Here is a 25,912-nt window from a genome sequence, read left to right on the forward strand (position 1 = left end):
GTGCATTCATCATCAAATTCCATCTCAATCATAATTTTCAAGGTAATTTTTTAAACCCTAATTTTTTCTTTCGAATTTAGGGCTAGTTTTAGTTAGTTTTTGCTTAAATTAGTGAATGAGCTTTACTTATTTTGCATTTTTACACTAGAATATACAATTTTTTAACAAAATCTTCAAAATTCAAAATTTTATTAAAAAAAATAAGTTTGTTTATATATGTATGTATATGTATGTATGTATGTATATATGTATTTTTTTTTCATCAATTTTTTTAAACACATCATTTTCCTTTGGCCATTATATTTAAATAAAAAAAATTAATTATAGAATAAATTGAATTGTGGACTCATATTTAGTTTTGGGATTAATTGAGTGCATACATATGTATTGTCTTTCTTTATAGGTTTTACCTTTATTCTGATTCTCTTTAACATATCTCACAAACGTATTTAGATCATCTTCCTCTCGTGATAATCCACCTCCTAACCCTCCATCAAATCCTCTTCCCAATCCAACTGAAATGACAATCGTAAATTCGTGTTTTAATGAACCGAATTGTCGAAATCTATATTCCCGATATCTAAACCATTTTGAGTCTTATGCTATTAGGGGTGAGCGTCTTCCTTCTCTTTCAGAAATGCAAGAAATGAACTTTAAATACCTACCCCTTCTCCAAGCTTGGAAATTTGACAACACATTCAAAGTTAAATATGTTGTCTTTCACCAACTAGTCAGCATTTTCTATTATAATGCGGTTTGCATCCAAATTAAAGCTCGTACACAAATTGAAAGTATTCATTCCTATCTCTTGGGCGAATACATTACCATTGATTCTGACTCTATTACCCATGCTTTTGGTCTCGAAAACACTGAGATTGATAATGAGCGAGATATCGTCCCTTCTTCCTTAGAAGTAGGAAAAAAATGCTAGTATCCTTGACTTTCATGAGAGATTTCTTCACTTGATTATCTATTGGTGGTTTTGACCATCTGGAGGTAAGTACTTATCTTTCTGAAGTATCAAAATTTGGCGGATCCATTGTTTTCAAAACAATAAAAGAATTAATCTAGCTCAAATAATTTTTGGTGAACTAGTGGACACCGTGAACCATATTCCCTCTAAGAGGGTCAAGTCTTTAGTGTATGGTTGTCTTCTTAGTAATTTCTTTATAAAAGTCGCTTTTAAAGTTGACCTTGATGCTGTCATCCCCTTGGGTACCCCAATCGATTTTACCTCTCTCTGTAAGTCAGGATGGACTCTAGTGGGACAAATTGGGAAAATACACCTAAAAAGACACCCGATGCTAGTTCTTCTCGAGCGGCTCCAGCTCCGGCCCCTCCTCAGGCCGATGATGTTCTACAAGATGTTGATGATCCCATAAATCGCATCCCTGACGAGCCTCCTAGTGCTTGTAGTGCCATGCCTCCCTATTTTCAAACCTTGATGGATATATTAGATTTGAGGTTTGCATTTATAGAGTCTTATTTTACTGCCTTGGGGAATAAAGTGTCTGAGTTGCAACGCGACACCCTAACTCGATTCGACGCCGTGATCGATAGACTCGATGCACTTTCTCAAGACATTGCCTCTTTCCGTGCACCCCGTTTGAATCCTGATCCTCCGTCGGATGCTTGATGTTGATTTTGCTTTGATGGTTGTTCTTTTGTTGGTGTTGCAAATGTCATACTTTGAACTTTCAATTTCCTTTAAATTTCTCTGCATTTGATATTTTGGATTTGGTTATACTATTATGTTTTGGATGATTAGATTTATATTTATCATATTTCGCATATTTTTATCACCATGTTACCTCTTATTATGTTTATGACCATGCCCACTATATTTTGGATATTATTTATGTTAACTGACCTATTTTGGCACATTTGTTCTTCACAACTATATTTTATATCTTGTTTATTCTTGTTGAGTCTTTTTGACTTAACATAAAGGGGGATAAATGTTAAAGTAAGGGGGAATAATTTTTCAAAGTAAATCTTAAAATTTTTAAAATGTTTTGTTATATCAAAAAAGGGGATATTGTTGAAAACACTTTGATATTTTGATATACCAAACAAAATTATTATTTAGTTTTTACAAAATTTAAGATTATATTCGATTAAATCATTTGAATATATATAATTATTCTTTAAAGTTAAAACGTCAATTTTTACTCCTCACTCTATTGAAAATTTGAGTCTTATACTGGAAATATTTTTGAAATAATTTTTGCTAAGGGTTTCAAACTTTAATCGAGTCAAAAATGATTTTAAGTAAAGTAGTATCGATACTACTATAATAGTATCGATATTGTTAAAGAAGTATTGATACATATATCGATACTGAAACCCAAAATAATGAAACAGTACCGATATTGCTAAGGCAATATCGATACTGTCAACACAAAATGTTAAAATGATACCGATACCATATATAATTATTTGATTCAGTCATTCGAATATATATAATTATTTTTTAAAGTTAAAATTTCAATTTACTCCTCACTCTACTGAAAATTTGAGTCCTATACTAGAAATATTTTTGAAATAATTTTTGATAAGGGTTTCGAACATTAATCGAGTCAAAAATGATTTTAAGCAAAGTAGTATCGACACTACTATAACAGTACCGATACTGTTAAAGAAGTATCGATACATAGATCGGTACTGAAACCCAAAATAATGAAGTAGTACCGATACTGTCAACACAAAATGTTAAAATGATATCGATACCATATATGGTATCGATACTACTTAGAGTAGTAGTAATGATACTCTGAGTTATGGTACCGATACTACTCCTTTAGTTTTGAGTCTTTGAAATTCCAGCATACTGAAATGGTACCGATACTATGTACAATATCGATACTACTTAATATAGTAGTACCGATACCCTTGTAACAGTACCGATACCGATGTTTCCCAACGGGCGAATTTTTGTATTTAATGCAGGGAGTATTGATACTGATAGACGTAGTACTGATACTGATAGACGTAGTACTGATACTACAAGTCTCTGAGCAGCATTTAATGCAGGAAACTGCCCCCAACGACTATATTCACTCCCACAACAACTCAAACGGTTGGAATTGATTGAGGGAGTATATAAACATGATCCCAAGCCATTTGTGAAGATAAAAGAAAAAAGAGAAAGCCATAAACATCAAGTTTGAGCTAAATCAAGTCAATATTCTTTTTGCTTTCAAAGAACACTTCTTGTGCTTATTTGTATTTCATTCTCAAGTGTTCTTATTTGTTCTTGAATTGTGCAAACACATTCCTTGTGAGGTTTTTATAAGATTACAATTTGTAATTTTTCTCTTTGAAAGAGTATCTCAAGAATTTGAAGTATAATTCTTGAGGGAGTTGTAAGGTTACATCTTATCCTCAAAGGTAGATACAAATTAGTGAATTTGTGAAAATTCTTAGCGTGGATAGCTAAGATAGTGGAGGTAGACTTTCGTAGATAAAGTCGAATTACTCTAAATTTTTGTGTTTATTTGTTTAAATTTTCCTCTTAAGCTTCCACCAAAATTTTAATTGTCAATTCATCCCCTTCTTGGCTTTTTCGTCCTTTCGATTGACTCAACATATTGCTATCAATTATTTAACGCAAGAACGGGTTTGGAACATAATAAATAATAAGGTGATCATTTCATAATTTTTAATAGTCAAGGGACTTAACAAAGTAACTCTCTATAGCCATGAGACCATTTTGTAACTTTAATAGTTAGGGGACATAATAAAATAATATTTTATAGTCAAGAGACCAATTTTATACCCTTAAATATAATCCTTTTTTAAAAAAAGTTAATTTTATCCAATCGAATCAAAATTTGATAGATTTTAATCAATTGTAATCTATGAGTAAAACCTATCATTATTCACGGCTTAGAAGAAACAAAGATATAACAACCATTTTGACTAAAGAAAATTACATTTAATATTGGTTTAATTCAATAATTAATTTCAAAAGGATGACACAATTGCCGAAAAGAAGCCATCTAATAATAATTATTCCTTCCTAAACCCCAAGTCTATTTGTACCTAACACTAAACCTTGCTTTACACTAAAAATGCCTGTTAATATCATTTCCTTAAATTGTATAATTATTCTTTTATAAAAAAATATCTTATTCTATTTAGTTTTTGAATAAGATAATAAAAATTTAATACATGTATATTAATCAGAGGCAGAGATGGTAATGGAACACAAACTTTATCCAACATTATCATAATATAATCTGATCTTAAATCATGTTTAAAAATATTTGTTTAACATATAAATCAAATACAATTAAAAATTATTGAATATATTTTTATCTTCCTAACCAAAAATTATTAGTCAAAATTTTCTTGTAGGTGTATACTTTTATTACAAAATTAAAAACTCGCCAGAAAATTGAAATAGTGATATCAATAGATGTGGATGTATGTGTGGTTCGAATTTTGAGATCACTGAAACAAAATCTAAGCACAAGATATTCTGATTCAAAGCTGCCGTTGCTGCTACAACGAACAATTGCATGTGTTTGTAACTTTTATTTTAGGCTATTTTCACAAAAAAAAAATCACTTTTTCGTTATATATTTATCTCACACTCTTTTAGAAATATTTTTTGATCTAACACCCTTTATAGAAAGGCGCGACTCATGTACTGTGCCTTACGCTGATATGACACAACTTGGGATAAGGCGCAGCCCATCACCGCGCCTTACGCTGATATGGCGCCACGCTGGGTAAGGCGCGGTCCATGGGTCGTGCCTTACTGTCGAGTGACACACGCGCCAAATAGGCGTGGTGTATAGGTCGCGTCTTACTGTCGTGGTGTATAGGCCGCGCCTTACTGTCGTGTGACACATGCGCCAGATAGGCGCGGTACATGGGCCGTGCCTATCTTTCGTGTGACACACGCGCCAGATAGACGTGGTACATGGGTCGCGCCTTTTATAATTATATCCGTATTTCTCAACTTTTAAACTTTTCTCTCGGCTATAAATACGCTCTTAACCCGTAAACATTCACAACAATCCGCTCAACCCGAAAACTCACACAACAAACCTTTCAACCCGTAAATATCACCCAACAATCTTGTTGAGTTAATCGATCGACGAATCGACCAAGAGGGGACGAATCGACCAAGAGGGGGTGAATTGGCAATAAAAATTTCGGTGAAAGCTTTTGCAGAAAATGAAAAAAATAATTGCACAGTTATTTAGAGTGGTTCAACTTTCTCAACCAAAGTCTACGTCCACTACCTTAGCTATCCACACTAAGGATTTTCCACAAATTCACTAATTTGTATTTCTTTTGAGGACAAAGAGTAACCTTACAACTCCCTCAAGAATTATACCCGAAATTCTTGAGCACACTCTCTCCCAAAGAGAAATACACAAATTTGTAAACTTACAAGATAAACCTCACAAGGTAAATTGTTTGCATAATTCTAGATAAAAGAAAGAACACTCAAGAATGAATACAAATGGTGTTCTTGAAAGCAAAATGAATATTGAATGAAAAATAAGCTTGAATAGCTCAAACTTGATTTTTAAAGCTTTCTCTTTGATTCTCTCTTAATTGTTGTTTCTTGTTATTGATCAATGGCTTCTAAGCTTGTTTAAATACACCTTGGATCACTTCTGAACGTTGGGGATCATTGGTGAAGTCAATAGAGCCGTTATAGTGTAATTATCAATTAATAAAATAGTTGGGAGCTTGTGTGCATCGATGCATAGGCAAGGTGCATTGGTACACTATGTGTAAAATTTAAATATTTCGACCGTTGGAAGACTTAGTGCATCGGTACACTAAGGGTGCATCGATGCATAAAATACATTCGATGTTTCAAATGAGCCTGGATTGCATCGATGCATGGTCTGTGCATCAGTACACAAAATGCATTCGATGTTCAAAATATTCAGGAGTGCATCGATGCGTGCCTTGTGCATCGGTACACAAAATGCATTCGAAATGAGGTGTGCATCGATGCATCATTGAGTGCATCGATACATCCCTTCATGAAATTGATTTTTGGCTCGTTTTTGGTTCGAAATACTGTGAAAATTGTTTCAAAAATATTTTAAGTATAAAACACAATTTTTCACTTTAGTAAGGATTGAAAATGATCTTTGAAAAACTTGGAGTAATATTTTAATATTTGAATAATTGAATCGAATATACTTAGAAAATAATTTGTAAAATCTTAAAATTCATTTATACTTAATTTGTTATATCGAAACATCAAAATGTTTTCAACAATCTCCCCCTTTTTGATATAACAAAACGCTTGAGTGATTTTAAGATTTTCTTTGAAAAATAATTTTTGAAATCAATTTTGATAAATTACTCCTCCCCTTACTATAACACATCTTTCTCCCCTTTTTTGTTAAATCAAAAAGACTCTATAAAATGTTTAATTCAAAGCAAGACTTTGAAAAAATTTAGCCAATTGATTTTAAATAAATATAGTTTAAGCTGGTAAGATCACAATCAAGAGAAATGTTAGCCATTAGTTTCATAAATCAATATTCATAAACAATGTGAAATGGTAAATTGGTCATATTGCAACTAATATGTAAATGATGCAAAAACGAAATAAACATGAAGATTAAAAATTTAAACATACCAAACATATATATTAAGTTCAAACATCCAATAATCATAATATCCAAACATTAAAACATCCAATCCAAAAACATCAAAAGTTTTAACAATCCAAAATATTAATCCGAAGTTCTATTCAAGCAAACTAAAGAAGAGAAAGACAATATCTAATCCATAGGAGGATCGAGAGGAGGAGGGTATTGAGCTCGCATATCAAGTGCGAGGAAATCTAAACGATCGTTCATCTCCTATTGTCTAGCCTCTATAGCAGTTAGATGGGACTCCACGGATGCAAACCTCAAATCAAACGACTCTAAGAAAGATCAAAAATATGGTGGCGTTTGGTCCTCTTGCTGTGCCGGTGCGTCCTCGGGTACTTCATTGTCGATATCGTTGATATCTTGCATTAGTTGTTGAAGCTCCGGATCATCGTCTACTGCTGTTGCTAGTGGAGGTGGAGCTCGTGAAGAGCTAGCTCCCGGAGTTTGCTCAGTAGGTCGATAAACCCATTGACTCGTTTCCGTATCCTTCTTTCATCCCGATTTCTTTAAGGAAGTGAGATTAATTTGGTTCTGAAGAGGGATGGGAATATAAATCGAGACCTTAAGCCCTAGTTTGATAAATAGATTAGAAAGAAGACAACCGTAAACTAAAGTTTCAACATTTTTAGAAGGAATGACGTTTACGATATCGACAAGCTCACCAAAAATAATTTGTGGCAAATTAATTTTCTTATTATGTTGTATACAATGTGTCCACCATAAATCTATGACCCTAAGGGATGAGTACCTACCTCCGGATGGTCTAAACCACCAAGAGATCATTAAATAAAGGAATCACTCATGGTGAGTTCGTAAAGTACTAACACTACCATTAGATTGATAGGGAGTTGCAACAACATCTTTCTCATTATCTATTCCGTTATTGTCTAAACCAAAGACATTAGCGATTGTGTTCGAGTCAATATAAATGGTTTTTCCTAAAAGGTAGGATCTAATGGCTATAGTTTCAGATTTATGTGCATTTTGGACACATACTCATTGGAGTAGAAAATACGGACTAATTGTGTTGATAGACAATGGGCTTAATTTGGCACAATTTATCAAACTTCCAAGATCGAAGGATAGGAAGATACTCAAAGTTAATATCCTCCATTACTTGATGGAAGGGATACACATTCTTCTCGGATTTTGTAAATGACTAACGAACCTATCACATAGTTCATCTTGACGACGACCGGGTTGGTTGAAGCAAGAATTAAGGATGGTTAATTCGGGTTCGTTTGGGTTTAGATTTTGTAGTGGAGGAGGAAAGGGAGGTCGGTTTTGACTAGAGCAACTCGAAGATGACCTAGGACGTTTAGGATTAGACATGGTTTATGAATCGGAATGGGATATGTAACCTGCAAATTTAAAACACGTGTATGCAATATAATCAATCCCAAAACTCAAAATAGTCCGCAATATTCAAGGTTATCTAAACCGAATCCTAATGGACAGTTTTGAAAACTATTTAGAAAATAATGTTTGAAGATCATAATATGTATAGTTTTCATGAAAACAACATAATTTAATCAGAAACATCAATTAAAACAATAATTTTTTATTTTTTTATTTCGAATTTCAAAAATAATTTTGAAAAATTGATTGTTTTTGACGAAATTGGTTGTAAAATTTAGTTTCTAAACACTAAACAATCAATGCCCGATAATTTGTTGAACCTATAACTAATCAAAACTAATCCTAAGTTCAAAAATCAATAAAAATAGGGGTTTTAGAAAATATTACCTTGAAATTTGGATTTGAGTGAGAGTTTGTTGATGTTTTGCACGATTTAATGATAGAAGCAGGATTAGAAGTTGAAGAATAGTTGAATTCCGACCTTAAAAAGTTAATTTTGAAGCAAGTTTGAGATTATGGTGTGAGAGGGATGAACGATGCACAGTTGAGAGTGTTTGGGGTTTTAAAGAAATGAAGAAAATAAGCATTATAAACCCAAAAACCCGACTAGTGTATCGATGCACATTCAAAGAGTGCATCGGTGCACCTTCATGGTGAATCGATGCACATTCAAGGGATGCATCGATGCACTAACTAGTATATCGATGCATTATGCACAAAAATGTCAAAAATCCGTTTTAAAAATTCAAAATGCTAAATTATTCAGCTCTAGTGGTATTGGCAACTCATATATTGAAAATTAACTATGTTCAATGAATCAAATAAAATCCTTAAACTTCATTTGAACATATAATTAATTTTCACTAAGAATCATAAACTCCCCCTAACTAATAGCAAAAAATGCAATCAAAAGAGTTTTTTTTATAAGTATTTTTAATCAAAATTAAAAGTGCTAAACACTAAGTCAAGATAGGTTGGTTAAACCTAATTCTCTCATAAGTGTCCAAAATCTTTCTTTATCTAAAGGTTTTGTAAAAATATCCGCTAATTGATGCAAAGTATCAACATATTCTAGAACTATATCCTCTTTAGCGACATGATCTCTAATGAAATGATGTCTAATTTCAATGTGCTTAGTTGTAGAGTGTTGGATGGGATTTTTAGTGTGACAAATAGCACTAATATTGTCACACTTGATAGGTATGGTACCTACTTCAATTCCATAATAAAAAAGTTGTTGTTTCATCCATAAAACTTGTGCACAACAACTACCGACTGAAATGTATTCCGCTTCAGTGGTAGATAATGCAACACAATTTTGTTTCTTTTAAAACCAAGAAATCAACATATTTCCTAGGAATTGGCAAGTACCAGAGGTGTTTTTCCTATCTATTTTGCATCCTCCATAATCCGCATCAGAGAAGGCATGCAAGCTAAATCTAGAGTCTCTAGGATACCAAAGTCCTAAACTAGGAGTATCCTTAAGGTATCTAAAGATTCTCTTAACAACTAGAAAATGAGATTCCCTAGGCATGATTGAAATCTAGCACATAAGCAAACACTAAACATAATGTCTGGTCTACTTGAGGTTAGATAGAGCAAAGAGCCAATCATTGACCTATACAATTTAACATCCACACATTTACCTCATTCATCTTTGTCAAGCTTTGTTGATGAGCTCATTGGCATGAGGTTTCCCATTTTCCAGTCCAAACTTCTTGAGCATATCCTTGACGTACTTAGCTTGATTGATGAAGATGTCATCTTTTCTTTGCTTGATTTGGAGTCCCAAGAAAAATGATAGCTCCCCCATCATGCTCATCTCGAATTCACTCTACATTAGCTTAGAAAATTCTTGGCAAAGAACATCATTAGTAGAACCAAAAATTATATCATCAACATAAATTTGAACTACTAATAAATATTTACCTTTATGCTTTAAAAATAATGTAGTGTCAGCCTTCCCTTTTGAAAAACCTTTTTTAATTAAAAAGTTTGACAATATTTCATACCAAGCTCTAGGAGCTTGTTTTAAACCATAAAGTGCTTTTGTCAATTTAAAAACATAATCTAGAAAGTTTGATTCTTCAAAACCAGGAGGTTGTTCCACATACACTTATTCTTTTATAAAACCATTTAAAAATGCACTTTTAATATCCATTTGATATAATTTAAATTCATGAAAACATGCAAATGCTATTAACATTCTAATTGCTTTCATCCTAACTACGGGAGCATATGTTTCATCATAGCCTATACCTTCTTCTTGAGTATAACCTTGAGCAACAAGTCTAGCCTTGTTTCTCACTATATTACCACTTTCATCAAGGTTATTCCTAAATACCCATCTAGTACCTACAATAGATTTATTACTAGGCCTTTCAACTAAGGTCCATACTTTACTTCTCTCAAAATTATTTAACTCTTCTTGCATAGTCATAATCCAATGTTCTTCATTTAATGAATCTTTAATATTCTTAGTCTCTATGCATGAGATAAATGCTATATAATTACAAATATTTATAAGAGAAGATAGAGTTGTTACCCCTTTGGATGGATCACCTATTATCTCACCATCCTTGACATAGTTGTACTCTCTTGGGTAAGAGATTTCCCTTTCTTCAATTGTTGGATTCTCGAGAATATCATGAGTTTCCTCATCTTTCGTTTCTTGCTTTGATGATGGTTCTCCAACGTTATGTCTAACATCATTTGTGTTTACAATACCTATATCATCATTTACACAAGAATCCTTCCTCAGAAGGAGATTATCATCGAAAACAACATGTATAGACTCTTCTACAACTAAAGTTCTTTTATTAAATACCCGATAAGCCTTAGAATTTAAAGAATAACCCATAAAAATTCCTTCATCACTTTTAGCATCAAATTTGCCAAGATTTTCTTTATCGTTGTTTAAAACAAAACATTTATATCCAAAAGGATGAAAATAAATAATGTTAAGCTTTTTTTTTTGAAAAGTTCATATGGAGTTTTCTTCAAAATAGACATAATCATTATTCGATTAATGACGTAACAAGCGGTATTTGTGGCTTCCGCCCAAAAATATTTTGGCAAATTGTTTTCACAAAGCATGATTCTAGCCATTTCTTCTAAAGTTTTATTTTTCCTCTCAACAACTCCATTTTGTTGAGGGGTTCTAGGTGCGGAAAAATTATGGCTAATACCATTAGAATTACAAAACTCATTAAATCCAAGATTTTCAAATTCAGTGCCATGATCACTCCTAACACTAGTTATGGAGTAACCTTTTTCGTTTTGGATTACTTTTGAAAACGTGATAAATTTTTCTAATGCTTCATCTTTAGTACTTAATAATAGAACCCAAGTATATCTAGAATAGTCATCTACCAAGACAAATGCATATTGTTTTCCACCCAAGGTAGTGGTCCTAGATGGCCCAGAAATATCTTAATGGATCAATTGTAAAACTTTACTAGTTGATACATCATTAATGGATTTAAAAGAAACTCGCTTTTGTTCTCCTTTAGCACAAGCATCACAAATTTTTATCATTATCAAATTTTAGTTTAGGCAACCCTCGAACTAAATCTCCTTGAATTAGTCATTGTAAAACACTCATACTAGCATGTCCTAGTCTCCTATGCCATAACCAACTATCATGCTCATCCTTAACAACTAGGCATAAATTAAGCATATCTATAGAATCTAAATACACCAGGTATATGTTTCCTATTCTATGACCAACAAGCATAATCTGATTAGATGCAATGTCAACAACTTTACAACCACTAGTCTCAAACATGACATTGAATCTATTATCGCATAATTTACTAATACTCAATAGATTATGCTTTAATCCATTCACATATAATACATTTTTAATTTGTATGGAAGAGGTATTACCTATAGTACCTATACCTTCAGTGTGACCTTTTGAATTATCACCAAAAGTCACATCTCCTCCATTTTTGGTGTTAAGCTCTATTAACCGGCTCTTGTCTCCGGTCATGTATCTTAAGCATCCACTATCAAGGTACCATGAGTTTGAATTTGTTTCCCGTTCCTTGTAGCAATGCTCCTTTTCCTACAAATATAGATTAAATTTTGATTTTTGGTACCCAATTTCTTTTGGGTCCATATTCATTAGTTTCCAAAATCCTAGTCCCCTTAGGTATCCATTTGTGTAGGATATCCTTATCTCTAGTAGTAATGAGTCCTTTAGGAATCCATATACTTCTAATGATTTTACCATTTGAGGTTATTTGGGGACCTCTATGATTGTAGTTTTTAAATCTTTTTCTAACAAAGTTGAATTTTGAACTTTCTCCATTTTCAAAACGTTTTGTTCCAACTTTATCAAAAGAAGTTTTAAGATCATCAATTTTCTTTTGATGATTGCCATTTACTTTTTAAAGTAAGTTATGCAAATCAGTGTTTTTCTTTTCAAATTTATCTAATTTGATTTGCAATTCTTTGATCTTACTTTCAAGATCATTGTTGGTTTTGGACATAAGACTATTTTCATTTTTCAATTTTGAAATATCATTTTTGCATTTTGAAAATAAAGTCTTATAATCCGAAGCCAACCCATTATAATCCTCTAATAACTCATCATAAGATAAATCATCTGAATCAAATGAGTTCGAGGTTACCTGAGAATCCTCCCCAAATGCCATCAAGCACAAGTTTGCTATTTCTTGTTCCCATAAGTATCAAGGTGAAAAGGAATGACGCCACAAGTAACAAGTTACTTGATAAGTCGATAAAAGTCACAAAGGACTCAATAAGAGAAAACTCTCAATTTTAATTCAAATTCAATGTTGTTTTACAATGCAATATGAAAGCTATTTATAGGACTTGAACATGTATGGACATAAGTTACATTTGCATAGCCGAAGGTTCCATTATAATTGGTCGAATGGTACTTTGTTGATGTGTTACTCTTTGGCATATAATCCAAACATATTTTGAGCATGATTTTCATGCATATATTCGGTCAAATGGAGGAGAAAAGTTTCTTGGCCGAATCCTTTCTTCAAGAGATGTCTAGTGGAGTCAAAACTAAGTGGAATTGTAGGAACTTGTCTCCATGGTTGAATTAGCACGTGTATCCTTAAATTGATAGCTAGTGGAGACAAGCATCTTTCAAGCACATGGGTTGTTTGTAGTGCAATGCTTTATCACGCACATGGGCTGTTCCTTGAGTGTAATTGCGTGTAGGATCATCAACAGCAAGTGGCATGATTTATCTTCTTCTTAAGCTTGATTAGGTGGGAATTATTTATCAATGACAAAGGCTGGTGGATATGGTGCATTTCCAACCGAATTTAATCTCCCAAGCTGCCCACGATCTGGTTATGTCTTCTTAAGTGCTGCCACACCACTTAAACTGTCCAGTATGGGCAGATTCTTAATGCTCCTACATGTGCAAGAAAACAAGTTTATTTAATGATATGGTCTTGTTATGAACAAACAGTTACTGCCGTGTATGTGCTTGTGTAGGTGAGCTATGATTGATTGGTTATTCAATTGACATAATCAACACGTGAAATCCTAAGTGCAACGATAAAGGCAATGAACTACACAATGATATGCTGTCATGCGAATGTAAAAAAACATGAATAATACGTGAAAATCAAAAGTGTTAAAATGAATGCATTGAGCCTCACGAATGCATGTATGCTTATTATTAAAATATGCTTATATGAATGCAAATGCAAGCTAATCTAATTAAGATAACAAGATACACGTGATGATGATAAATATTCTATTAAAAATGCTTATGCAAAACTAATTAATATGCATGACATGTGTTGATGATTAAATGAAAACATGAAACATAATATGATATGCAACTATTCTATCATGTGAACATATTTTAAATACCAATGTGCATCAAACATAAAGATGTGAATATGTTTATTCATGAACATTGTATATGATAAATGGAAACATGTAAAAATAATATCCTAAGAAATTATATGTATTTATAACAACTAATTGAATGATAGGAAAGACATGATCTACTATGCATAGGATAATATGACTAAAATGGTAACTAACATATGAATGCATGCTTATGACAAAATAAAATGTATAAATGATATAATATGAGATAAGATAAGGAAGAACTCCCTGAGAAATGGCAATGAAAAACGTCCATGGAATTATCAAGTCATGGAGATAGTTAGAGCTAGTTATGATTGTATCATCCTCCCATTCTTTAGAGCGATTTGTCCTCAAATCGAAGTAGTATCTCATTGGGGACCTTCTTGGTGTAGGAAGGATTGAATCCTCATGCTTTCCTCTAATAGATGATTCACACGAAATGTTCAACTTCTTGGCTTTAATTCTGGTAACTTCTCGTCTCCTTGAATCATCTAGCTTCTGTTCTCCATTAAAGTGGTTGAATTTGATGCACCAATCAAACTCAAAATGGCAATTGATCTTGCCAACATAAATTGCTTGGACAACCCCACTTATACGAATCAATTTTCTGCCAAAGAAATCAAAGTTAGTAAATGAAAAACTAATAACAAAATGAATAGAATTAGTAAACCAGGGTGGATGTTTAATAGGAGTTGGTTGCTGAATTCTTCTCAGGATCGTTAGTGCACTTGGAATGTTAATGAACAAAACTTTTGGCACTTCAAATGACGTTTCTTTTGTAACTTCAAACGACATTATCTTTGAAACAATAAGAGACATGTTTCTTGTATCTTTAGCTTGAAAAGATATGTCTCTTTGAATATCCTGCAAGGAAAGAAAAATGGTAGAAGAAGATTTGTTAGGTAAAATTTGTTTTTCACTCTACTTATTTTCTCTACATTCATCCTTTTCAATTTTGCCATTTTCAATTTTCTCCACTACTTGTAAAACATCATTTTGAACTCCAATAGATTCATTTTCAACCGTTCTTGTCTCCTCAAAACATTTTTCTTCACAGCTTGTTTTTATGGCCTTCATCTTATTCTTCTACGCGTGATTTAAGGATCACTTGGCATTCATGGACTTGACTTGGAAGCATAGGTGCCAATATGATTTTCCTACCTTGGTGTTGGAATGAATACTTATTGGAAAATCCATCGTAAATAGCCCTCGTATCAAATTGCCAAGGACGTCCTAATATAAGGTGGCTTGCACTCATGGGCACCACATCACAAAGGACTTCATCATTGTATCTTCCAATTGAGAAAGGAACAATAACTTGTTTGGTTACCTTGGCTTCTCCCATATCATTGAGCCATTGAAGTTTGTAGGGATGAAGATGTTTAGACGTCTTTAAGCCCATTTTTTCCACCATGTAAGTACTTGCTACGTTTGTACAACTACCTCCATCAATGATTACTATACAAAATTTATCTCCCACGTGACATTTTGTATGGAAGATATTATCTCTTTGTTCATTTTCTTGACTCTAAATGTTCAAAGTCTTTTTGACTACAAAGATGTTTGATGGAAAAGACATGTTAGCAAAATAAGAAAAAAATGAAATGTGTAAAGGACCTTACCAAATAATGCTCTCACAAAGAAAAGACTCACGAGTTCACTCCAAGGAAACTTGAATATCACTCAATCTTCTCGTGTTTTCACCCGGGAATATAAATTGGCTTTTACAATTCCCATTCTGATCTTACACACTCGATTAGCCTTTTTTCACTCGTTCCTCTGTTGTAAAGTTCTAAGTGACTTTACTCAAAATCGTATAAAGTATATTTACTTGTTGTGCGTCGACTGAAAAAAATATTTAGTAGGAATGGAAAAACAAAATATGTAATGAAAAGGTAGCTTTAGAAATAGAAAGAAAAAATAAAAAGGTTACTTACACAAGTCACTTTACAACCTTTCTATCACCACAATCAATTAACAAGGCTTACTTGATTGGCATGATGATAAAACTTGTTGATAAGTGCTTCTCAACTTTTCTTTTGTTGATTTTCAAATTTTCACTTGCAACTCACTCGTCCTTCTTTTTTTTGTATATTTTTTTTTGTTTTGTTGTACGTTGCTTCTTCCACCAAAGCAATTGATTACCGTTTGATGTAAGTTTGCTTCTTCCACCAAAGCTATGATGCCACTTGATGTAAGGCGTTTCTACCTTATCGATTGATTGTGGATCTAAGAAGGAAGAAAAACAACCTGCATAAGATAACGGTGTAAATGGATGGTTAAAAGAGATGACACGTGATGGTAAATGGTCGGTTTAGGGATGGTAGCAGAAGACATTTGGTTGTGGTTATGGAATGGATAACGAAATGATGGAATTTTGAATATGATAGTATCTTAAGGAAGACTCAAAGAAGAACCAATGTTAAAGAACAAAGACCTAGACTTTATATTGCTTCAATAAGGGATTGTAAACAAAGAATGGATAGTATCTTAGAATAACCAAGGAAGAACTAGTGCTATAAAGAGAAAAGACCCAGCCTTACAAATCATTTTAAGGGATGGTAAATAGGACTTTGACTCGCTATCTATAATGAGATAGGAACCATAAGTATCAAGGTGAAAAGGAATGACGCCACAAGTAATAAGTTACTTGATAAGTCGATAAAAGTCACAAAGGACTCAATAAGAGAAAACTCTCAATTTTAATTCAAATTCAATGTTGTTTTACAATGCAATATGAAAGCTATTTATAGGAATTGAACATGCATGGACGTAAGTTACATTTGCATAGCCGAAGGTTCCATTATAATTGGCCGAATGGTACTTTGTTGATGTGGCACTCTTTGGCATATAATCCAAACATATTTTGAGCATGATTTTCATGCATATATTCGGTCAAATGGAGGAGAAAAGTGCCTTGGCCGAATCCTTCCTTCAAGAGATGTCCAGTGGAGTCAAAAATAAGTGGAATTGTAGGAACTTGTCTCCATGGTTGAATTAGCACTTGTATCCTTCAATTGATAGCTAGTGGAGACAAGCATCTTTGCAAGCACATGGGCTGTTTGTAGTGCAATGCTTTGTCACGCACATGGGATGTTCCTTGAGTGTAATTGTGTGTAGGAACATCAACAACAAGTGACATGATTTGTCTTCTTCTTAAGCTTGATTAGGTGGGAATTATTTATCAAAGACAAAGGCTGGTGGATATGGTGCATTTCCAACCGAATTTAATCTCCCAAGCTGCCCACGATCTGGTTATGTCTTCTTAAGTGCTACCACACATTTTCCATATTTTAATACCCTTTGTTGCCATGTTTTGTGAGTGGGATTTGTCTTCTAGTGTTCCACTTAAACTGTCCAGCATGGGCAGATTCTTAATGCTCCTACATGTGCAAGAAAACAAGTTTATTTAATGATATGGTCTTGTTATAAACAAACACTTGCTGTCGTGTATGTGCTTGTGTAGGTGAGCTATGATTGATTGGTTATTCAATTGACATAATCAACACGTGAAATCCTAATTGTAAAGATAAATGCAATGAACTACACAATGATATGATGTCATGCGAGTGTAAAAAAAACATGAATAATATGTGAAAATCATAAGTGTTAAAATGAATGCATTGAGTCTCACGAATGCTTGTATGCTTATTATTAAAATATGCTTAGATGAATGCAAATGCAAGCTAATCTAATTAAGATAACAATATGCACGTGATGATGATAAATATGGTATTAAAATTATGCTTATGCAAAACTAATTAATATGCATGTCATGAGTTGATGATTGAATGAAAACATGAAACATAATATGATATGCAACTATTCTATCATGTGAACATATTTTAAATACCAATGTGCATCAAACGTAAAGATGTGAATATGTTTACGCATGAATATGGTATATGATAAATGGAAACATGTAAAAAAATATCCTAAGAAATGATATGTATTTATAACAACTAATTGAATGATAGGAAAGACATGATCAACTATGCATAGGATAGTATGACTAAAATGGTAACTAACACATGAATGCATGCTTATGACAAAATAAAATGTATAAATGATATAATATGAGATAAGATAAGGAAGAACTCCCTTAGAAATGACAATGAAAAACATCCATGGAATTATCAAGTCATGGAGATAGTTGGAGCTAGTTATGATCGTATCAATTAGTGAAGTCAATAGAGTCATTATAGTGTAATTATCAATTAATAAAACAGTTGGGAGCATGTGTGCATCGATGCATAGGCAAGGTGCATCGGTACACTATGTGTAAAATTCAAATATTTCGACCGTTGGAAGACTTAGTGCATCGGTACACTAGGGGTGCATCGATGCATAAAATACATTAGATATTTCAAATGAGCCTGGAGTTCATCGATGCATGGTTTGTGCATCGGTACACAAAATACATTCGATGTTCAAAATATTCAGGAATGCATTAATGCATGCATTGTGCATCGGTACACAAAATGTATTCGAAATGAGGTGTGCATCGATGCATCATTGAGTGCATCGATACATCCCTTCATGAAATTGAATTTTGGCTTGTTTTTGGCTCGAAATACTTTGTGAAAATTGTTTCAAAAATATTTTAAGTATAAAACACAATTTTTCACTTTAGTAAGGATTGAAAATGATCTTTGAAAAAATTGGAGTAATATTTTAATATTCGAATAATTGAATCGAATATACTTAGAAAAATGATTTGTAAAATCTTAAAATTCATTTATATTTAATTTGTTATATCGAAATAACAAAATGTTTTCAATAAATCATCTTATCTTTTATTCAAAAGTTTGTTCGATCTTTCGTTGTAAGGTAATTTTTTTAATTTATAATATTTTTATAATTATATATGATTATTTGAAAAAAATATTGTACTAATTATTTTCAATTAATTTTTGTGGTTGTAAAATTGGAAAGCATGAGCATACATTGAAATATTTTTGCCGATACAGTAATAATATAAAATTATATTATTTAAATTATTTACGTTTATGTGTAAAAATTTTATTGCGTTATATTTTAATTCATATATTATTTATTTAATTAGGCTTGTTTAAGGTTTTTTTTGCAGATATAAGACTGTCTCACTTTCAAACTCTAAGAATGATGCGAATTTTAGCTATTGTTTATTATGATGGAGAAATTCGGGAAGATGAAACCGACGTTGTTTTCGTATCAAATCATTATGTTAAAATATCCTTCAAGAGAAACATAACTCTTGAGGAGCTGATAAAGAAGATTTCAAGGAATGTTCATGTTGGAAGTACTAGAAGAATTTCGTCTCTTCAGTACAGATTTCCAACATCATTGTTTCCGTTAACTTATACAGTATTTGAACTATCGAACAATGATGATGTTGAAATGATAGTTGATTCTCAAAATCATTTTTCAGACGCCGATACGAAGATGTATGCAAAGTTTGTTGAAGTGTGTGTTGTTTGGGGTTTGTCATTAAGCTCCCACTATGGGCTGGCTGAACAAACTGATCAAGTTGACAGCCCAACTATAGTAATATGTAATGATTTTAATGCCATAATGGGAAATTAACATCATGGTGCCATCCCATCAACTTCAATGGGGAGATATTCATCAGCAACTCCTTACGATTTGTACCGAGATGGGTCTACGAACAATCCGTATGGCAACATCGTGTCCAGTTCAAGGGGAAGGCATTCATTTGCCAATTTCTTTGACTTAAATATGGAGATGCCCTCGACGCAACAATCTGTGCAGTTTTCATTTGACACGATGGCTTCAAGCTCCAGGGGAGGCATTTTAATGCGAGTTTTTTCGATCTCAATATCGAGATGCCTTCTAGTTCAAGTTGAAGGCATGAAAGTAGTAGATTATTCGAAATAAATGTGGAGAGCATGGAGGAACCCTCATCTCCACCAGAAGAATCGCTTCGTGAGCCAGGTGCGGATGATGCTGAGAGTGGACTATTCATTCACCCAGAATCACCGTAGTTCAACTCCAATGATGATGATGATGTAGATGAAGTTCCCACAAATGTGACACAAACTGAGCCTCCAACACACATGTATGAAGCTGACTATGGTGCAATGTACGAGCCATAATTTGCGGATATGCCTAATCTCGGTGATTATGGATTTTACTCATCAACAATTAATGGTGAGTTATATTTAGGCATGGAGTTTTCAAGAAAAGAAGAAGCGATGACGGATATAAAAAATTACAATATCTGTAATTCTGTTCAGTCTAGAGTCGACCGCTATACGCCAGAAAAGTATGTTTGCCACTGTGTCCGACGTGAAAACATATGCAATTTGATGATTTACGTATCGAAGAGGAAAAGGAAAAACAATATATTGGAACTAACGGTATACAATGGTCCTCACACATGTTGTGCTGGAGGGATTAACCAAGATCATCCCAACTTGGACTCTGAAGTGATCTGTCAAGCCATCATGCCCATGGTAAAAGCAAGCTCCTATATAGCTATTGTTGTGTTGATTTCAGTTATATAATCGCAGTATGAGTATTCCATCTCATACAAAAAAGTATGGAAGGCAAAGTAGAATGCCATTAAAAAACTTCACGACGAGTGGAATGTATCTTACAATGAACTTCAGAGTTGGTTTAGGGTGGTGTGGAGGTTAAATCCTAGGACATTGTGGACTTTGAAACTTGCCATGCATACCATAATGATCGAGTTCTTCGTAATCGATGCCAATTCTACTGGGTTTTTTGGACCTACCCACAATGCATTAATGCTGTGAAATACTGCAAGCCTGTGGTCTAGATCGACGGGACTTTCTTGTATGGAAAATACAAGCAAGTTTTACTATTGGCAGTTGTCCAAGATGGTAATTGCAATATTCTTCCAGTTTCTTTTGCCCTTGTTGAAGGAGAAGATACATATTCTTGGGTTTTTTTCCTCCGAAACTTACGTTCACATGTTATCACGAGGGAAAATATATGTGTCATTTCAGATCGCGGAGCTGTGATCAAAGCAGTAATGAGTCTTTAGGTCCAATGTGGCAACCACCCTTTGTCAAACATAGGTATTGTATCTGACACATTACTGCGAACTATCATAGAAGGTTCAAGAAGAATGATGAGTGCCAATTACTTGTGCGCATGGGTAAGTGAAACTGCTGTAGTTTTTTTTTTCTTTCGACCATTTTCATTTTTTAAAGAAATAAAGTTAGTAAGTTCTACATTTTATTCTCAGGTTATGAAATACTACCTCAAACATTTGAATCCATGCTTCAAGATTGGCGGGCAAAGAACGAAGAAGGATACGATTATATCAGCCTCATTAATAAAGAAATGTAGACAAATGCATATGATGGTGGATATCGATATGGACACATGACGACCAACTTGGCTGAGGCAATCAATTCGACCTTAAAGGGGTGCCGTCACTTACCTGTAGTGGCTTTGGTAAAATGACATATTTTCGTTTGGCGGCACTTTTTACGAAGCTCGGGGGACAAGCTCAAACATAGATGCAAGGCGGTCATGTCTATCACCCTAGATTAGTTACAGATCTACAAAAAAATTATTGCATCAAATGGAATGTCTGTAACAAGCTTCTTTAGAATGCATTAATTGTTTCGTGTCACATAGATGTCGTGACCTCTTCAAGGGATCGGAGCTAACTCGTTAAGAGTAAATCTACGGGACAGATGGTGTGACTGTTGGTTTTTTCAAGCTATGAAGTATCCATGCTCTCATGTAATAGCAACTTGCTCGCATACCCATCAAGACTATAACCGTTTTGTGGATCTCGTATACCTACTATCAGAAGTGTTTAAGGTATACGAATTTGAGTTCCCCCATAGGTAATGACAAAGACCCTAATGAGGTTCAGAATTGGGTTCCGATTGTAACAGATCCAACTTTATTAAGAGACCGTTGTCAGCCAAAATCCATTCAAATTCATTGTGATATGGATATTCAAGAAACATCTAGACAAGACAGAAGATGTGGACATTGTAGAAGCCCATGGCACACTGAAAAAACATGTCCACTTCTTTTGTCATCAAGTAACCATTGATGAGGAACTGATGTAGTTGTTGTTTATCAAATAATAGTTCTTGTAATTTAATTCACATTTACTTAAAGTTAATGTCATTTGATAACCACTGATTAATTAAAAAACAATGCAAGAAAATGATAAAGAAGAACCATTCAAAGCGCAAATTATCCATCAACATTGATAAAGAAGAATCATTCAAATATATGACACATTTTTATTGGTACAACGAGATTCGACATTAGCGTTACATGTGATTAAAATAAAAGAGATAATAAGTGACAAACTTAAGAAAATTATCGAACACAATTATTAAATTTTATCAAACTAATAGCAATTTGGTATTTGAATATAATTTTAAATACAAAAAACTTTTAAAAGACAATTGTTTTTTATACATAAATTTACTATTATTATTATAAAAACAATTAAAAAGCACTAAATTATCATCATCATTCGCTTGAATTAAGTAATAAACAAAATTAACAAAATAAATTAAGTATTAAATGGTAAATAATAAAAAAATTACAATAAAGAAAGTCTAACAAAGAAGTAAATACAAATATAATAAAATATAAAAAACTATCGATGCTTGTGGTGCGAATGTGTTCCGCAGGGCGGTGACTGTCTGTCTCGAGGAGGTTTTCTTCGTATAACTAGTTCTGACTCCTCACTGTCATCATCATCATCATCATCACCATCATCATCATCGTCGTCATCAGGAGCATATACATTTTGTTGATGAGGAACTGATGACGATATAACACCTCCACAAAATAAGGACCCTGGAGGTGTATAACTGACTATCCCACCGCTTATAGAAAAATGGGAAAACTCAAAAAACATAGACATCGATGAGTAAGAAAATTGTACAGGAGGTGTCTGTGCGACGACCATCAGTGGTAAGGCTGCACCTGTTAAAAAACCAGCATATGAACCCCAAGTCAGATCTACAAACATAAAACCATAATATCCTCCAGGAGAGGTCATATAACTCTGTGTTGGTGGCGACATCTGGTATGGGAATGGCGGTGGCGACATCTGATATGGCTACGAGGTGTACGTCGTTACAGACGGTGGTTGCTGTGAAGGTTCCGGTAGTGCAACTAACGACGAACCAGAAGCACCTGCTCTCCGTCCATGAGTCGGGGGATGATGGGGTTGTGACGGTGCACGTCACTGTCGAAGTCGATGAATGCTCCGTCCTCGTGCATCCTCGGAAAGCAGGAACAGTTTCCCATTACTGTTGAACCACTCATAATAACCATTTGCAACCGTCAAATAGTCAACATAAATGGGTTCTCTATGGGGAATGCGCCGATGTCGATCCTCCCATATCATGACCCACTCATAATGCTTCACCAGCCAATCTATATTTTGTCTTACCATGTCGATCTGTGTTATGCAACTGGTCGATATTTTGAGGTGTTTCCGGAATTGGTTGTACAAAACCAAATTGTCGAAGCACGCGATCAGTGGGGTGCCACTCGCATAACAGATCAGAGGGATTACTACCATCCAAACATCTAATGGCCCCCCTTAACTCAGGTGGGATGCAGGTCCTCATATCATCATTACAATAAGGAGCCCATTCAAATTAAAACAAATATATATAATTTTTATCAAAATAATAATCTAATTATATAACTATAATACAAAATAGATTTTCAAACATTAAAATACATATCGATGTGTCATCCTTCTGATCAATTAGTAGCCTGATTATTTCTAATTCATCAGGTAGATCCCGATGATTTTTCCTGTCAATAGACCACCTATTCAAGGAAATAATTTTTATTATACACTAGATAAAATGATTAATATACCAAATCAGTTTTGTAATTACCTCAATAGTAGCGGGAATACGAACGGGTTCTTCACAACATTACATAAAAAGGGCAAGCGATATCATGCCTAAGACTACAACAGAAGGAGACATCCAGCGATAGCATTTTTCCTATAATCAGTAGCTCGACACATCTCCCTATACAGGAATGCCAAAACTGCCGAGCCCCAACTCAGTGATTCAGCCAGATGAAAATCGCCAAAATGCTGCAACCACATACAGTGAACTTGGTTGCGCAATTTTTTTGGCATCAACAACCCTCATATCTGTTGTAGTATGCATGCTCGTGCATACTTTTTAACTTGATCCTTTGAGGAGTCCTCACTCAAATTATGGAAATTTGCATCAAACCAATTTAACGAAATCCGACCGCCGTTAAAATTTCGCGGGACACCTCCTAGATATTCCTGGCAGAAAGAATTCCAGTTACCGTGCGCCATCCCTGAAAGCACATCTCCATCCAGCGAAAGCCCCAAGTGCATGGAAATATCCTCCAGCGTAATCGTGCACTCTCCGCACTGAAGATGGAATGTGTATGTCTTCGGTCTCCACCTCTCGGCTAATGCAGAAATCAGGTTTGGTTCTATCGTACAATGGCCTTCATATATAGCTATGTAACCGAATCTAACCTTGACTAAATACAACCAGACACAGGTTTGTATCGCTAACTTAAGGTTGCAGATAAAATGATTTAATATAAAGTCGCTCTCCTAAAAATATTAATAATTACAAAAATTAATTTATATAAACTAATAATAAAAAATTAAATAAATAAATTATTACTAATAATTTAAATTAAATTAAAATTTAAAAATGTTACTGTATTAGCAAAATGTATTGATATATGATTTCCATCCAAACGAAGCAGACCGCCTTTCATTTTATAACTGCAAATAAAATAAAATAATTAAATAAAATACTAAAAAAATTAAATAATTAAATAAAATACTAACAAAATATTAAATAGAATAAAATATACCTTATAAATAAAAATTTAACAAACATGAGAGAATTTGAGAGGATTTGATGTGGTGAAAATAGTTGAGAAGGAGATATTTATAGGGTAAGGTAGGGTAGGGTAGGGTAGAGTAGGGTGGGGTGATGGCAACTCAACCTGAATCCTACGGGTTCTGACCCGACCCGATCGGGTCTGATTTTTTTAAAAAAAATTCGGGTTCGGGTCGGGTTTAGGATGGAAAGAATTCGATCCGACCCGACCCAAAAATATATATAATTTTACCTTATATATTTAGGGATAATTATAATAATACCTCTCTATATATAATTTTTTTCAATTAAGTCACTGTTTTTATTAAAAAAATATTTTATATATTATTTCGGGTCGGATAGGGTTTCTAAGTCATATATTCGGGTCGGGTCGGATCAGGTGAAACCTTAATTTTGTCGGGTCGATCGGGTCAATTGAAACCTTAATTTTGTCGGGTCGGGTCACGGGTGGAGGACCCTTTCTTCTCGGGTCGGGTCAAATGACCCAAAAACCCGCCCGACCCATTGCCATCCCTAGTGGGGTGGGACCGAATTAAAACTGAATGCACGACTCATACACTGCGTCTTACCCTACGTGGCATAAGACGCGGCCCATACAATGCGCCTTATGTGGTGCCACGTCAGCGTAATGTGCGATGTATGAGACATACCTTACCCCACATGACGCCATATCATTATAGGGCACGATGTATGAGCCATGACTTTTTACAAAGAATATTAGATCAAAAAACATATTTTAAAAAATATCTGACAGATAAATATATAATGAAAAAGTAATTTTTGAAGAAAATCGTCTTTATTTTATATATTAGTTTTAAAATTTATATTTAATTTTCATAAATTTTAGTTTAAAGAAATGTAAATTTTTGTTGCATAAATGAAATTATAAATTTATTTTGTCGGTACAGAGATTTTATGAGGAAAAAAATCTAGAGGTGAATGAATGGTAGTTGTTGAATAAAGACTTTCTTTGATAGAACAAAAGCGACATTGATGTGACCACTCATCACAAGCAGCTGAGGTTCCCCTACCCTCGTTACTCCCCTGCGCACATTATCATTTACATTCCATTAATTACCACTCGTACGCCTATTTTTTTATTTACAAATTCAGGAACACGATTCCTCTGATCTTTCATTAGCCTCCCAGATTTCGCCACGATGA

Source organism: Hibiscus syriacus, unplaced genomic scaffold (genome assembly GCF_006381635.1).
Source record: "Hibiscus syriacus cultivar Baekdansim isolate YM2019G1 unplaced genomic scaffold, ASM638163v2 tig00110254_pilon, whole genome shotgun sequence".
Taxonomy (NCBI): Eukaryota; Viridiplantae; Streptophyta; class Magnoliopsida; order Malvales; family Malvaceae; genus Hibiscus; species Hibiscus syriacus.